The sequence below is a fragment of the Pistacia vera genome, unplaced genomic scaffold (genome assembly GCF_008641045.1).
Source record: "Pistacia vera cultivar Batoury unplaced genomic scaffold, PisVer_v2 Contig138, whole genome shotgun sequence".
Lineage (NCBI taxonomy): Eukaryota > Viridiplantae > Streptophyta > Magnoliopsida > Sapindales > Anacardiaceae > Pistacia > Pistacia vera.
The window spans coordinates 415,402-431,292 of NW_022195444.1; the positions used below are offsets into that span (position 1 = coordinate 415,402).

The following is a 15,891-nucleotide window of genomic DNA, read 5'->3' on the forward strand; positions in this document are numbered from 1 at the left end:
AGACCCGTAGATTTTCTTGTTATTGCTCTCTCATTTGGTCTTTGATAGTTGTTGCTTGTCAAAAACTCAATGTAACGCCCTACTTGAGGTACGTAGCTAACGTTTCTTCTTTTGCTCTTATTTGAGTTGGTTTATTAGTATTATTGTTTGGTTGACCTTTGTTTGAGTGGTGTGTTGAATACTTGCCCTGAAATTGGTTGAAATAGAAGAAGTTCAGTATTCCATTCTTCACCGGGGCGAAGAAGAATCTTCGCCGCGGCGAAGAGGTGTTGAAGCCACGGGAAGCTGCTGGACAGTTTCATCGTGGCGACAGAAGCTTCCTCGCCGCGGTGACGTTCCAACCAAAATGTTTGTTAAGTTTTTGATATTTTCTTCGCTAAGGGTAATTTGACCATTCTACCCCTAATTAGCAGGAAAAGTGGGGAGTAAAATGTAAGGAATTTTCATGGAGAATATGTTGTTATGGGGGTGTGTTTGTAATGAATCAAAGGATATAGATAGAATTCCTAAAGAAGAGTAAGGGCAAAATGGGAATGCTTGTGTATAAATTTCATTAAAAGGAATTTAGTCATTGCAAACCCTTCATTCTTCTTCTTTATCGCCACTCTCCTCTCTTGCTTCCTCTCAATCTCTCTTTCTTTTGATCAAGGAGTTTTGAAGGGCTTTTGGAGTGATTTGGCGTAGAAAATCAATCTAAGGCATCCTAAGGTAAGGATTCTTGCTTTGGTTGTGAAGCTTTGTGAGTTTTTGAATATATTTGATTATTGAGGGTTTTTGTTCATTTGTTTAAGAATAGAGAAAAAGTCAAGCAAACCAAGTGAAAGGAAGAGCTAGTGAAATCTCTCCATAACAAGGTAAGTAAATCCCAACCCAAGTTGAGATTTGAGAATTTTCTTGATTAGGGTTTTGATAGCAATTATGTATGTATGTTGTATACATGTTATATGCCATGTTATTGAGTCTTAAATGGAGATTTCTAGTGCTTTGTGATTGTTTATACATTTCAAATATAAGAAGTGAGATGTGGGTTGGAAAGGTAGTTTGAGATGGAATTGAAGGATATTGAGGAATCCTTTTTGGAAGTGTCTTTCTTTGGCAGGATTTATGGCTATGTGAGGGGGTTTCTCCCCATTTTGGATGGTTAGAGAAAGACTTAGAATTATTGTTATAGTAGAGTTTTATTATGCACTTGAGTTGTTTGATGAAATGCCTAATAGAGGTTTGAGTATGAGTAGTGAACCTTAATTCTTGCAACATTGCATGTTGGCATTTCATAAGTGCATTAGTGGAGATGAACCATCCATAGGCATTAATTGTGCATTGAGAAGTGACCTAAGAAAGAGTAGGAAACTTTGTGTATGCACTTGCTCTATGAGTAGAGAACTTTGTGGATGCAACTACTCTAAGGGTAGAGAGAATGAGAAGTGCTAGAATAGAGTGAATGAGAAGAGTATTAGAAATGGGTGGATGCTTTGTGATCATCACCCGACAGTTATGAGAATCGGGTTGATGCTTTGTGATCATCACTCGAATAGCCATTAGAAATGGGTTGATGCTTTGTGATCATCACCCGACAGTTATGAGAATCGGGTTGATGCTTTGTGATCACCACCCGAATAGCCATTAGAAATGGGTTGATGCTTTGTGATCATCACCCGATAGGTATTAGAAATGGGCGGATGCTTTGTGACCATCACCCGGTTAGTTATTAGAAAGGGGTTGATGCTTTGTGATCATCACCCGACATTTACTAGAAGTGGGTTGATGCTTTGTGATCATCACCCGAAGGTGATTAGGAATGGGTTAGTGCTTTGTGATCGTCACCCGAAAGTCATGAGGAACGGGTAGGTGCTTTGTGGTCTCCACCCGATAGTTATGAAAACCGGGTAGGTGCTTCGTGATCCCTACTCGGTAGTCACTAAGAATGGGTTAGTGCTGTGTGAGCTCCACCCGACAGTCATGTAGAGTGAGATGGTGCTATGTGAACGCCATCTGGCCGTACCTCTAGTAAGATGAGGCCATGGCGTCTAGTAGAAACAGAAAACAGAAGTAGTGTAAGGAAAAAATTAAGAGAAATACATACGGGGATAAACAGATAGAGGGTTTTACTTACTAAGCATTATTTTGTGCTCACCTCGTTATTTTCCTTTGTGGATGCAGGATCTAGGTGATGATGCAGTCGGAGGGGCGTCGGCAAGCGAGGAGCAATAGCTACATTGTTTCCCCTGTTTTTGTCTTTTAAAATGGCCTTTTTGTAAATGATGCTCTTTGTGTATAAAAGACGTATTACTTATAATAAAAAGTAAAGTTTTGGGCCCATTTTCTATTGTTATTATGCATGCATTGTACTAGTTTACAGCAGTTGTTACACTCAAGCAACTCATAAGCCTCCTCTAGTGTCTTATTCTGCAAAGCTCCTCCCGATGCTACATCCACCATGGTTTGCACATTACCCATAAGTCCATTGTAGAATGTTTGGACTTGAAGCCAAATTGGCAACCCATGGTGTGGACATTTCCTCATCAATTCCTTGTACCTCTCCCAAGCCTCATACAATGACTCGGATTCATCTTGTAGGAATGATGTGATATCATTTCTCAGTTTTGCTGATTTTGCTGGAGGGAAGAACTTGGTCAGGAACTTCTGTGCTAGATCATTCCATGTTGTGATAGTTCCCTATGGTAGTACCATTAACCACCTCTTTGCTTTATCCCCCAATGAGAATGGGAATAACCTCAACCTAATGGCGTCATCTGACACTCCATTCGACTTGAAGGTGTCACAAATTTCCAAGAAGTTCGTAATATGCTGATTCATATCTTCCTTCAAATCACCATTAAACCTTACCGATTGCTGGATCATCTGAATGATTACCGGCTTAATCTCAAAGTTGTTGGCTTGCACCGTAGCCTAGTAATACTCGACCCACTGCCATTAACCGTGGGAACTGAGAATTCCCTTAGTGTCCTATTTTTTGGTTCTGCCATTTCAACAACTATTTCTTCCGTTTCAACCATTATATCCTCTCTTTCTCTTCTCTCTCGGTTAAGTCATCTGGCTGTTTTCTCAATCTCAAGATCAACAGGAACCACTGGTTGACGTCTTGCTCTTCGCATAAACTGCACAAAATAAACAAAAGAAAGTGAGATCACAAACCAACTGAAAATTGAAAAAAAAAAAATTAAAACTTCAATCTAGCTAACTATAGAAAAACTCAATGTTAACTTAAAACTCAATCCCCGGCAACGGCAACAAAAACTTGATGCGTGTTTCCTACAACATGCAATGAGTAGAGGATTTACTTACTGAGCATTGTTTTAGTGCTCACCCCGTTGTTTTCCTATGTTTTGCAGGATCCAGGCGAGGATGCAGTCGGATGGATGTCGACACGCGAGGGTAAGCAGTTACACTATCCACCATGTTTTAATAGTTTTTGTACACATTATAAGTTTGTGTAAAAATGTATATGTTTGTAAAGAATATATGTACATATTTAATAAAAAAAAAATTTTGGGCCCAATTTCTTTATATTATTTTATATGTATTTTATTATGAGAATTTGAGTAGTAGTGGCTTTTACATGACTTATAGCAGAGGTTAATAAAAAGAAAGTTGTGTGAAAGAGAAACAGAAACTGAAAGAATGTAAGGAAAGAATGAAGAGAAATAGTTACGGGGATAGACAAGTAGAGGACTTACTTACTGAGCATTATTTTATGCTCACCCCGTTATTTTTCCTTTGTGGTTGTAGGATCTAGGTGATGTTGCAGTCAGTTGGACATCGGCAAGCAAGGAGCAATAGCTACACTGTCCCCTGTTTTGAATGGAATTTTGTAAATGATACTCTTTTGTACAAAGAAAGTATATACATAATACAAGACAAATTTTTTTGCCCATTTACTTTTATTATTCTACATGTATTTTATTAGTATACAGCAGTTATTACATTTTTGGTATCAAAGGAAAGATTTTGGGAGTGGACAGTGTGCTATTCTCATCAGCACGACGTCCGCTAGTCGACTGTGTGAGTTAATTCTTTCCTCACTCTAATTGTTTCTCGAGTTGATTAATGTGATTGTTTTGTAGATGAGGCATAGTTACCGAAAGCGTGGTAAGGGTGTGGTGAATGAAGGAGAACCTTCTAACCCACCAGAGCCTACACCCCCTCCCTTGGATGAAGCTAGGGTTCGGGGAATCATACAGTAAGTTATGGCAGAAACCCAAGGGAGAGTTGTAACCCCCGTGCAGGTACCACCGACTCCTAATGTCGAAAGAGGACAACCGGTACCTCCCGCAGTACAGAACAGAGTTGAACCAATTTACGGTCTTTACAGTCAACATCAACCCTCAGAGTTTAAGGATACTACGGATCCAGTAACAACAAAAGAATGGTTTAGGTCCGTAGAACATACCACGGGTTTATTCCCCATGACAGACCAGGAGAAGATCCGATATGCGAGTTTCTTGTTTCGGGGTGATGCCCGAATTTGGTGGGAATTAATGGAAGAAACCCATGATGTGACAACGATGACTTAGGAAGAGTGCAGGCAAGAGTTTGAGGCCGAGTATAGATCAAAGGACCAAGTTCATGAAAAGGTCCAAGAATTTATTAGCTTACAGCAAGGATCGGGTACCGTGAAGGAATACTCGGTGAAATTCAACTCTTTTGCAAGGTTTGCACCCGGAATAGTTAGTACTCCAGGTTTGAGAAGAGATAAGTTTGTGCACGGGTTGAAGCCGGAGATAGCCCGGGATATAATGACCAGTTTTGATCTCTCTCGAACTTATAGCGAGGCCTTGAGGTGGGCAATGAAGGTGGAGATTTTCGAGAATAAAATTCCCCCAGTAGGTTCCTCGACAGGAGGACCAAGTGAGCCATCTTCCGCCCCGTAGAGAGAGAAACAGGAAGGTATGAAAGGCAAAGAAATGAAGAATCAGAAGAAGAAGTTTCAGTTTAGACAGAATAGAAGAGAGTGGAAGAATAAGCGGCCTCAGACGGAAGGGTTTCCTCTTTGCCCTAAATGTGAGAGGAACCACCCAGGAGAATGTCTGAGGGACCATAGAGTGTGTTATAGTGCCGACAGCCAGGGCACATGATGAGAGATTGTAAAGCTTCACTTCCACCACCCGCACAGAGTTTTAGAGGTACTATGAATGCCAGGGTGTTTACAGTGGCACAGGGTGAAGCAGGGGCTAGTCCATCAGCTGTTACTGGTCATTTATTATTTCATTCAGTTCCTTTATATGCTTTAATTGATTCAGGAGCCAGTCATTCCTTTATATCATATGCAATGATTGAGAGGTTAGGTTTGAAACCTATTAGAGTGACTCAACCCATTAAGATAGAGTTACCCGATGGGGTTAATGTTCTGATGCAAGAGATGTTGTCAGTAGAGTCTATGGTGATCTAGGGTAGAGATTTAACAGTGGATCTAATAGTTTTTGATATGCCCGACTTTGATGTGATATTGGGCATGGATTTCCTAGGGAGGTATGGAGTAGAGATTGACTGTCGGAAAAAGAAAGCGAGATTCAATCTCGATAGTGGAGACAAGTTTAGTTTTGGAGAGGGTCATCAGTTGAGTATGTTGATTAGCAGTGTGAAGGCTAGAATGATGTTGAGAAAGGGGTGTTTAGGATATATTTCCCATATAGTGCAGAGTGGTGATGTTCCACAGCTAGAGATTCAGAGGGTGCCAATAGTTCAAGATTTTCTCGATGTGTTTCCGGCAGAGTTACCGGGTTTGCCTCCAGAAAGGGAGGTTGAGTTTAGTATTGAGTTAGCACTCGGAACAGCACCAATATCTAAAGCCCCTTATCGAATGGCCCCAGTTGAGCTTCAGGAATTAAAGAAGCAACTCCAAGAGCTTTTAGATAAAAGCTTTATCCGACCGAGTCATTCTCCCTGGGCAGCCCCAATCCTATTTGTGAAAAAGAAAGATGGGTCACTATGGATGTGTATTGATTATAGAGAGTTGAATAAAGTTACAGTGAAGAATAAGTACCCACTACCCCTAATAGATGACCTTTTTGATCAGTTAAAAGGAGCGGCAGTGTTCTCCAAAATTGATTTGAGGTCAGGGTATCATCAGGTAAGAGTGGTTGAGCAAGATGTGGCTAAGACTGCCTTTCATACAAGGTATGGGCATTATGAGTTTGTAGTGATGCCTTTTGGCTTGACTAATGCCCCAGCAGTTTTTATGGACTTGATGAACCGGATATTCCATGAGTATTTGGATCAGTTTATTGTTGTTTTCATTGATGATATCCTGATTTATTCTAAGTCGAGGGAAGAACATGAGGAACACTTGAGATTAGTATTGCAGCAATTGTCCAGCAGTTTTTATGGACTTGATGAACTGGATATTCCATGAGATTTGGATCAATTTATTGTTGTTTTCATTGACGATATCCTGATTTATTCTAAGTCGAGGGAAGAACATGAGGAACACTTGAGATTAGTATTGCAGCGATTGAGATAAAAGAAGCTGTATGCAAAATTTTCCAAGTGTGAGTTTTGGCTTAATCAGGTGATATTTCTGGGCCATACTGTGTCTAAGGAAGGGATTTCAGTGGATCCGAGTAAAGTTCAAGCAATCCTTGAGTGGTAGAAGCCAAGGACAGTAAAAGAAGTCAAGAGTTTCTTAGGCTTAGTAGGTTACTATCTGGCGATTTGTAGCAGGATTCGCCCAGTTGGCTAAATCGTTGACAACTCTTACCAAACAGCAAACTCCTTTTGTATGGTCAGCAACATGTGAGGAAAGTTTCCAAGAATTGAAGAAGAGGTTAACAACAGCTCCTGTGTTAGTGTTACCATAGGAGGGTGTAGATTACGATATTTATACAGATGCCTCCCTACAGGGACTTGGCGCCATATTGATACAGTTAGGTAGGGTTATAGCTTATGCTTCTCGTCAACTGAAAGAGTACGAGACAAGATACCCTACGCATGACCTAGAGTTGGCAGTCGTTGTCTTTGCCTTAAAGATTTGGAGGCATTACCTTTATGGTATAAAGAGTAATATCTACTCTGATCATAAGAGTTTAAAGTACTTCTTCACTCAGAAGGAGTTGAATATGAGACAGAGAAGCTGGTTGGAGCTGGTTAAGGATTATGAATGTGAGATCAAGTATCAACCAGGGAAAGCCAATGTCATAGCCTATGCCTTGAGTAGAAAAGCTTATCTGTTCTAACCCACTAAGCAAAAAGAGTTGCTGGAAGAACTGTGTAGGGAACAGATTGAAGTGTTTCTAGGAAGGATTGCCAGTTTAGAGGTTCAGTCTAATTTGCTGGAGGAAGTCAGAGAAAAGCAAGTGGCTGATGGGTGGTGTCAGAAAACAGTTCAGCAAGTGCATGAGGGTAAGATATTAGAGTTTCAAGTATTAGAAGGAGTCCTCTATTTCAGAAATCGGTTGTGTATTCCTTCGAATGATGATTTGAGAAAGAGAATCCTTACAGAAGCTCATGACACACCATACACCGCTCATCCTAGAGCAACCAAGATGTATCAAGATATAAAGAAAGGCTATTGGTGGTCAGGTATGAAGAGAGACATTGCAGAGTTTGTAGCTAAATGTCTGGTTTGTTAGCAGGTGAAAGTAGAACACCAATGGCCGTCAGGGTTGCTTCAGCCACTTAGTATTCCAGAGTGGAAATGGGAGAGTATTTCGATGGATTTCATCACAGGTCTCCCTAGAGTTCAGAAAGGGTATAATGCTATATGGGTGATTGTGGATAGGTTAACCAAGTCAGCCCATTTCCTTCTAGTAAAGGAAATCACCACTACAAATCAGTTGGCTCAAATTTACCTTAAGGAGATAGTCAGGTTACATGGTGTGCCCAAGACTATAGTGTTTGATAGAGATTCCAAATTTGTTTAAGCTTTTTGGACGATTTTACAGATACATTTGGGTACCCATTTAGCATTCAGTACTGCCTATCATCCTCAAACAGATGGCCAAACCGAGAGAACAAATCAGGTCTCGAGGACATGTTGAGAGCTTGTTGCATGGATTATAGAGTATCCTGGCATGAGATGTTACCCTTAGTGGAGTTTGCCTACAACAATAGTTATCAGTCTACAATTAAAATGGCGCCTTACGAGGCTTTGTATGGTAGACAATGCCGATCTCCACTACATTGGGATGAGGTAGGTGAAAAAGATGAGTTGAGTACTGCTCTTAGGCCAGAGATGACTCAGAAATTGATAGAGGATGTAAAGTTAGTCAGAAACAGAATGAAGCAAGCCCAAGATCGTTAGAAGAGTTATGCCGACTTGAAGAGGAAAGAGGTAGAATTCCAAGTGGGTGATAAAGTGTTTTTGAAAGTTTCCCCCTACAAGCGAGTGATGCGCTTCGGAAACAAAGGGAAGTTGGCACCGAGATATGTAGGTCCATTTGAGATATTGCAACGAGTGGGTAAGGTTGCCTACAGATTGGCACTTCCACCTAGTATGGACAAAGTGCATGATGTTTTCCATGTCTCAATGCCACAGAAATATGTAAGTGATCCCTCCCATATCCTGAGTGTAGAGGACATTGAGTTAGCAGAGAACCTCGTGTATGAGGAACGTCCAGTACAGATTCTAGATCGAAGGATTAAAGAGCTCCGGAACAAGAGTATTCCGCTAGCGAAGATCCTTTGGAGGAATCACAAAGTAGGAGAAGCAACATGGGAGGTAGAACGAGACATGCAAAATCGCTTCCCGGAGTTATTCCTGTGAATTTCGGGGACGAAATTCTGTTAAGGGGGGGAGAATTGTAATGCCCCACTTGAGGTACGTAGTTAAGATTTGCTGTATTGCTTAAATGTTCTTTGATTCAGCTTTACGGGGATAGACAAGTAGAGGACTTATTTACTGAGCATTATTTTATGCTCACCCCATTATTTTTCCTTTGTGGTTGCAGGATCTAGGTGATGTTGCAGTCAGTTGGACGTCAGCAAGCGAGGAGCAATAGCCACACTGTCCCTTGTTTTGAATGGCAGTTTGTAAATGATACTCTTTTGTACAAAGAATGTATATACATAATACAAGACAAATTTTTGGGCCTATTTACTTTTATTATTCTACATGTATTTTATTAGTATACAACAGTTATTACAATGTATTCATTATTATTCTATTTTGATTTAGGATGCAAATGGAGGCGTTAAATGCAAAACGAAACTAATTAGGTGAATTCGGACAGTTTTTACATTGATTCGTAATCTGGGCGTAACTCTCTCATCCAAGATCCGATTGAGATGATTCAAAATGTTGTGGAACCCTAAGAAAGAGATCCACAAATTTCAGGTTTGAGTTTGGAGAGATACTCGCTGCATAAAGGTTTTAATCAGGCTTGAAGTTGACACACCTGCATTGCTGACGTTCTGGAACATTTCGGCTTGTCATGCAATTGAAATAGGTAGTTTATTATTGGAAGATTTGAAGACCAGTTGCACGCAAGTTATAGCTAGACACACCACTTTTATATTATATTTTAGGACTTTATTTTATTTTCAATTAATCAAAATCAGATTAGGATAAATGTTATTTTAGGATATTAGAATGTTTTTAGGAGATTTAGTAGAATTCAAATACTTGAATTGGATATCTTTAAGAGGGGAGAGAGGTCAGATTGGGGGGATCACACACGCCTCTCTTTCTCTCTTTTGGAATTTTTTCTCTTTTTGAGTTTTGATTATGGCCATGAGCAGCTAAAACTTTCATATCTTGGTCGAAGGAAACGGAGGCCTCGGAATCAATAAAATTGTGAGATCTAATCTGTTTTTTTTTTAGTGTTCAATTTATGTTTTGAGTATTGGATGTTCTTCTATGCCTATTTTCATGATTGTTTCATTTAATTACTAGGAGGCCTACTAGTGTATTATTCGTTGCAATCTACTGCTAAGTTAGATATCAAATCCGTAATTGTTTGATCCATCTAACTTGTGAGTAATTAAGGTTTAAGAATTTGCTGTGTCAGGAATCATTAAATCTTAAGAAGAACATTCAACTAAATTAAATACAACCGCTTGTGTTTGTGTTGTTCATCTTCATCGATTTCTCTAGCCCTTAAGGCTGCTACTAGATTAAACCTTTAGCGTTTGTCTAGGGTTGTTTAGTAGTAAGGTTAATTAGATCGCTTGTTTCCTAATTAATTATAATTAAGGAGAGATAGGAAAATAGTTCCAACAGTGAATACTCAAAGTAACAATTGATTTATACTTGCATCGATGATCAGTTGTAAGATTCCGATGGTGGATGTTGACTTAGACCAAGGTTCGTTATTTTGATTGATTTCGATAATTTAATTTGAATTTTTTTTTAACTGAAATTGTTTCTGTTTTACTCAAACCCCCCCAGCCTTGTTCATATAACATAAAATTCAGTTAGACAATCTCCGTGGGAACGATCCTTACTCACACTACTACATGTGTTTTTAGGTTTTAATTTTGGTTGCCTACGACAACACACCAATGCGGTGTAGAGAATGGGAGGGTTTGTAAGACTAAACCCTTATTAGCTCATTTATATAAGCACTCTTTCCCATTTTACCCTTACACTTTCTTGGAAATTTCATCATTGCCCTTTAATTCTTTACAAATACAGCCCCATCTCCAATGCATTCTCCATGAAATTTTCTTACATTTCACTCCCCACTTTTCCTGCTAATTAGGGGTAGAATGGTCACTTTACTCCTACGGAAAAATCCTCTAGAAACTTCTCAAGAAATTCAGCCAGATCGTCGCCCCGGCGAAAAATTACAAAGCATACGTCGCCGCGGCGAAGCTTATTCTTTGCCCTGGCAAAGTCTGTAATTCTCTACTTAGCCAATTCTTCACCAAATTCAGGGCAACCACACAATAATATCAACACACCAACTTAACTAAGGGCCAACAAACAACATTTACAGGCAAATGAACACATATAAGTGACGTACCTCAAAGTGGGCGTTACACACGGTCTTATCAAAGTCCAGACACATACTCAGACGATTCCATCTCATTAGAGAGATAGTTGAAAAGAAAGATGTGCAGATTAGTAAAGTGCATACTAACGAAAATCTTGCAGATCCACTAACAAAGCCTCTATCTCAGCAAAAGCATGAAAGGCATTTAAGATCATTTGGTATTAAATACATGAATGATTGGCTATAGTGCAAGTGGGAGATTGTTAGAGTAGGTGCCCTAAAGCCAATCAATTATTGTAGAATTGACCCTTTGTAATAATGTTCATTGATCAATAAAATGCATTTTATTCTATATCACGTAAATCATCATTGTATGTATTGATATATGTCCTTAGAATGGTAGAACCATGACGAGGGTATCAAGTGTTTCAAATCTTGATAGTGAGAACCCTATGAGCACATATGGTGGCCATTCTAGAAATGTTCGTAGCCCCAGTATTATTCAGAAGTAGGGGCACAGATAATACGATAAGGCTATCATAGTGTTGAACGACCCTGTCGAAAGGCAGTGACTGATCTCACTTCTCAAGGTTGTTTGGTGATAACTTGGTGCAACACATGGGTGCTTGCTGTAGGCAAGTTCACTAGACTGACCCACCAGAGGATTCCATATGGATGGTAACCCTAGTGTCTATGGAAAAAACCCTCTAACGAATGGTGGTGCATGTGATCCTTAGACTTGAGATCACTGGAGCGCCTTGTGCACCGATTGGTGCAGTTTAACACTAGCCCAATGCAATTCTATTTAGAACTATCAATACGGTAGTGATTAGCTGTATCAAGGAGTGTATCAAGACTATGGTGGATCGACAAAGGATTCATCACTCTCGGGTATGGGGGGAGTTATCTCTCTGCACAATTCAGTAAATGGCAATGACACTGAAACTGTAGCCACAGTGGGATTGAGTTTTTGCTCTATCCAGTTTATAATTCCAGTCATTGTTTCAGTAACTAAATACATACATATTGAGAGTAACTGAGGTTGACACTATTTCTATCCCTCGGACTTGTTGAGATACCAGATGATGAAAGGATTGGATTGTAAGGTAACCATATTGTTGACAAGGTAGCTGCTTCGCTGAATTCGAATCTATCGGGTGGCCATGATGCCTTGCTAGGGGCCAATCTTGATCTATGTGTAGTGAGACGATTAATTGGTGTTAATCGCGATACTACACACTATCGGTATGATAAGGAGCCTATGGGTCACACACATAGAAGATAATTTAAGAACCAGTTTATAAGAAGGGCGTTTTCGTCTTTTTAGGCAAAATGGTATTTTGGTAATCTCACAGTGCAATTAAATTTGTTGAGGTCTTAGCCTTTATTTAATTTGATATTAAAATTAAATAAGTAAGATTACGTTTAAATATGTGTTCGCATATATTTAAATAAATTATCATTATTGTTAAATGTTAATATTATATATATATATATATATATTAATTTAATTTAATTGAGATAATGATAATTAAAATTAAAATATCTAAATGGGGCTGTTTGGATACAAGGGGTGTTTGGGTTAGTGCCCAAGCCCATTCCATGATGGAATAGGGCAAAGTGTGCACTATATAAGTGCAACACTTTGTGAATTTAAGAAATTAATTCATTCAATCATTAAGATTAAAATTCTAGCCCCCTTTCTCTTCTTCCCATGCTAGTTTGCCTTTTTGCTTGAATCAAAATATTATTTGATTCCTTCTTGGTTCTTAAGGCTAAAGAGGATCTAGCAAATCCCTCTTTAGTTCCTTAGGGTTATCTTCGTGTAGACTACATTGGTTCGATCCTACTCTTGGGTCGGTAGCGAAACCCGTTCAGAGACAAGTTGGAGGAGGCTCCAAACGTGTGTATGATTTCTTAACTCTTGACTAAATTTTCTGCAGATTCTAATATAATGTATAAATTGTAAATTTGTGCCCTAATCTTGGTTCTAAGGAACGATCCATGGTGTAAATAATTTTTATTTTCCATTGCCATGACTTGATCGTTTCCTAACATTTCTATACCTCAGTCTCGATGAGATAACATATGATGAAAGGATTCAATTGCACAGGAACCATATCATTGACAAATACTATTGTAATATCTCATTAGGCAAGTATTCACTGAGTATCTTATAGAGAGAATCTAGAGAATTGCTAGCTTAAAAAGGGTGTTAATCTAAAATTTTTATCCTTAATCCAGTTATAACATATTATTACACAATGACTATTTCTCACATATATAAATCCACATTAATTCCTTCACTGGGACAGTGTGTACAATCCTCTTACCAGTTTGACGTCTCCCGACCACCACAATCTAATACCTACAAAATAAAGAAAGCAATGGGGTGAGCTATAAATGCTCAGTAAGTAAACCAAATCTAACTATGCTTTTACTCTGCTATCCTCGTTTTCGCTACACTGCTTCTAAATTTCTGCTTGCTTTCTCTCTTTATTCTCAGGTGTACTACTTAGTAGTCTTTAATTTTTCTCAAATCTTTCTAAGTCCTTCTACTGTTGTGCGATTCTTTATCATTTTATTTCTCTTCTCTACTAGATTAGAACTTTTTGCTTCTTTCTCTACTCAACAAATCGCTAAATTTTGTTTCTATTTGTCATGTTTCTAATTTCTATTCTTTGCTAGCATGTATCTAATTTCTGTCTTTTCTTGTATATCTCTAATTTCTTTTCTATTCTCGTAGGCTTCTATTTTATTTTCTTCTCTATTCTCATGGGTTTCTATTTTCTTTTCTTCTCTATTCTCATGGGCTTTTCTTTTCTTTTCTTCTCTATTCTCATGGGATTCTATTTCCTTTTTTGGCTATTCTCATGGGCTTCTATTTTCTTTTCTTCTCTATTCTCATGGGCTTCTATTTTCTTTTCTTGGCTATTCTCATGGACTTCTATTTTTCTTTTCTTGGCTAGTCAGACACGTAATAATAAAATAAACTATTCAATCTATGCATAAATGAATGAGATACAATGCACATAAAATGTCTGATGCATATGCAAATGATCATGTTGTATTCTTCCTAAAAATTCTTTTCTAATTCTTTTTGTTTTCGATTTCTTATTCTATTTTTCTTTCTTTTTGAAATTCTTTCTGTTTTCTATTCCTTATTCTATTTTTCTTTCTTTCTCTGAAATTCTTTCTATGTTTTGTTCTTATTTGCCGATCAGACTAGGCTGAGGCATGGACTTGGAACCCTAGCCGTGTGACTGTATTCTGAAATTCTTTTTGGGTACATTATTCATCCACATGCACTTCTGGCGGACTGTACAATTCTGTTTTCTATTCTGAGGCCGCCCACTGATGGTGGCATGCATGTGGGAAACTTATACATCTCTGTCGCCACTAGCTAACGCAGTGAATGCTCACAGGTTCCCCATTGCAACAGCCCTCTGAAAACATGCTTTGTAAATATGCAGAAATAACTAGCTAGACATTTTCCAATAATTTTAAAATATCTGAAATATATGCTATGCTATGTCATGCATTTATATGTTGTCTGTGCATGATCTCGAAATACGTTTCTAACTCTGGCATGTATTCTATTAATTCTAAGGCTTTTATTTCTACACTTTTCTGGAAAGCCCAAAGTTCTATTCTAATAACACGCTTAACATAACATTTTCTATTTTATTCTTTGTTTCTGAATTTTATGCATCGTGTGTAAGTACGCGATTCTATAATTTCTACATAATTCTTTAATTCTTTAATTCTATCATGTTATGTAAAATGTACACGTACACAAGTACATTATCTCTCACAAATTCTACTCTTCTATAATTCTATTAGTGAGATATTAAAATGGCATAATTCAACCAGGGAATGAATTTTACATTGTGGGCAGTCTAATTTGTTATATAAAAAGCTATACCACAACATAGGTATTAGGTCTACTAACTTGCCCAATTATGCTACTAGATTTTCTCAGACTTATATGTCACATAACCATGTCATTAAACAACTCTCTAATATTTTTCTAATGTAACAAACATACCTTGTACAACTTTCTAAATATAAATCTTAATGCCATAAATTTTCATTCTCTTAACATGACCATCAACATTGTTATACATGCCCTTCTTTCTTCTTTTCTTTTGGCTACATTCTATGCAATAATCTATATTGCAATATTAATCATTGTAAATTCAATCTAACATATGGCACAACATATATACTTTGGCTAAATTCTAATTTCTTTCTAACATTCTTAATTAAAATTTTGGCCAATACAACATATTTGTAACGCCCACATCAAGGTACGTAGCTTTATTTATGCCCTAATACCTTTAGTTGAATTTTGTTAAAGTTATCTTGGACAAGTGTTAAGAAAATTCTTTAAAAGGTTATAAGGGGTAAAATGGTATTTTGACTCATAATTAGTTGAAAAAGTGGGGAGTGAAAAGAAGTAGAATAACATGGAGAAGTTAATAAAAATGAGAGCATTTTTGTAATTGACTAAGGGACATAGATGGAATTTTTAGAAAGTGCAAGGGTAAAATGGGAAACTATACATATATATTATTATGTAAGAAGAGTTCAAGAAGAGAAACCCTAGCCACTCTACCCATAGTTCACGCCACCTTCACCCTAAATTCTCTCAAATTTCTTCACTCAATTTTCAAAGAAATTCATAGTATTTTAGTTCAATTTTGATAGATTTTCAATCCTAAGCATCCAAAGGTAAGATTCTTGCACCAAGATGTGAGATTAAATTTTAAAGTTTTGAATTCTTATGGTTTTTATATGATTAGGGTTTAAGAGGAAAGGAAATTCTACCAAACAGAGATTATTGTGCTGGAGTTGCTCAAATTCAAGGTAAGTAAATCCAACTTTAGCTTTGATTGGATAAATACTTGTGTAGAGAATTTTTATATGTGTATGTGTGTTGGATGATGAGAATTATGGATTGACAATTGAGGTTGTTTGATATGTAAATTTGCTTGCC

General features: G+C 37.9%; 1 non-coding gene across 1 annotated transcript; it reads left to right on the plus strand.

Annotated features, from left to right (window-relative positions):
* Positions 1-2,497: 2,497 nt before the first annotated feature.
* LOC116122876 lies at positions 2,498-2,604 on the plus strand. Its single transcript, XR_004126968.1, has one exon. It is a non-coding gene; the product is annotated as a small nucleolar RNA R71 (small nucleolar RNA).
* Positions 2,605-15,891: the final 13,287 nt, after the last annotated feature.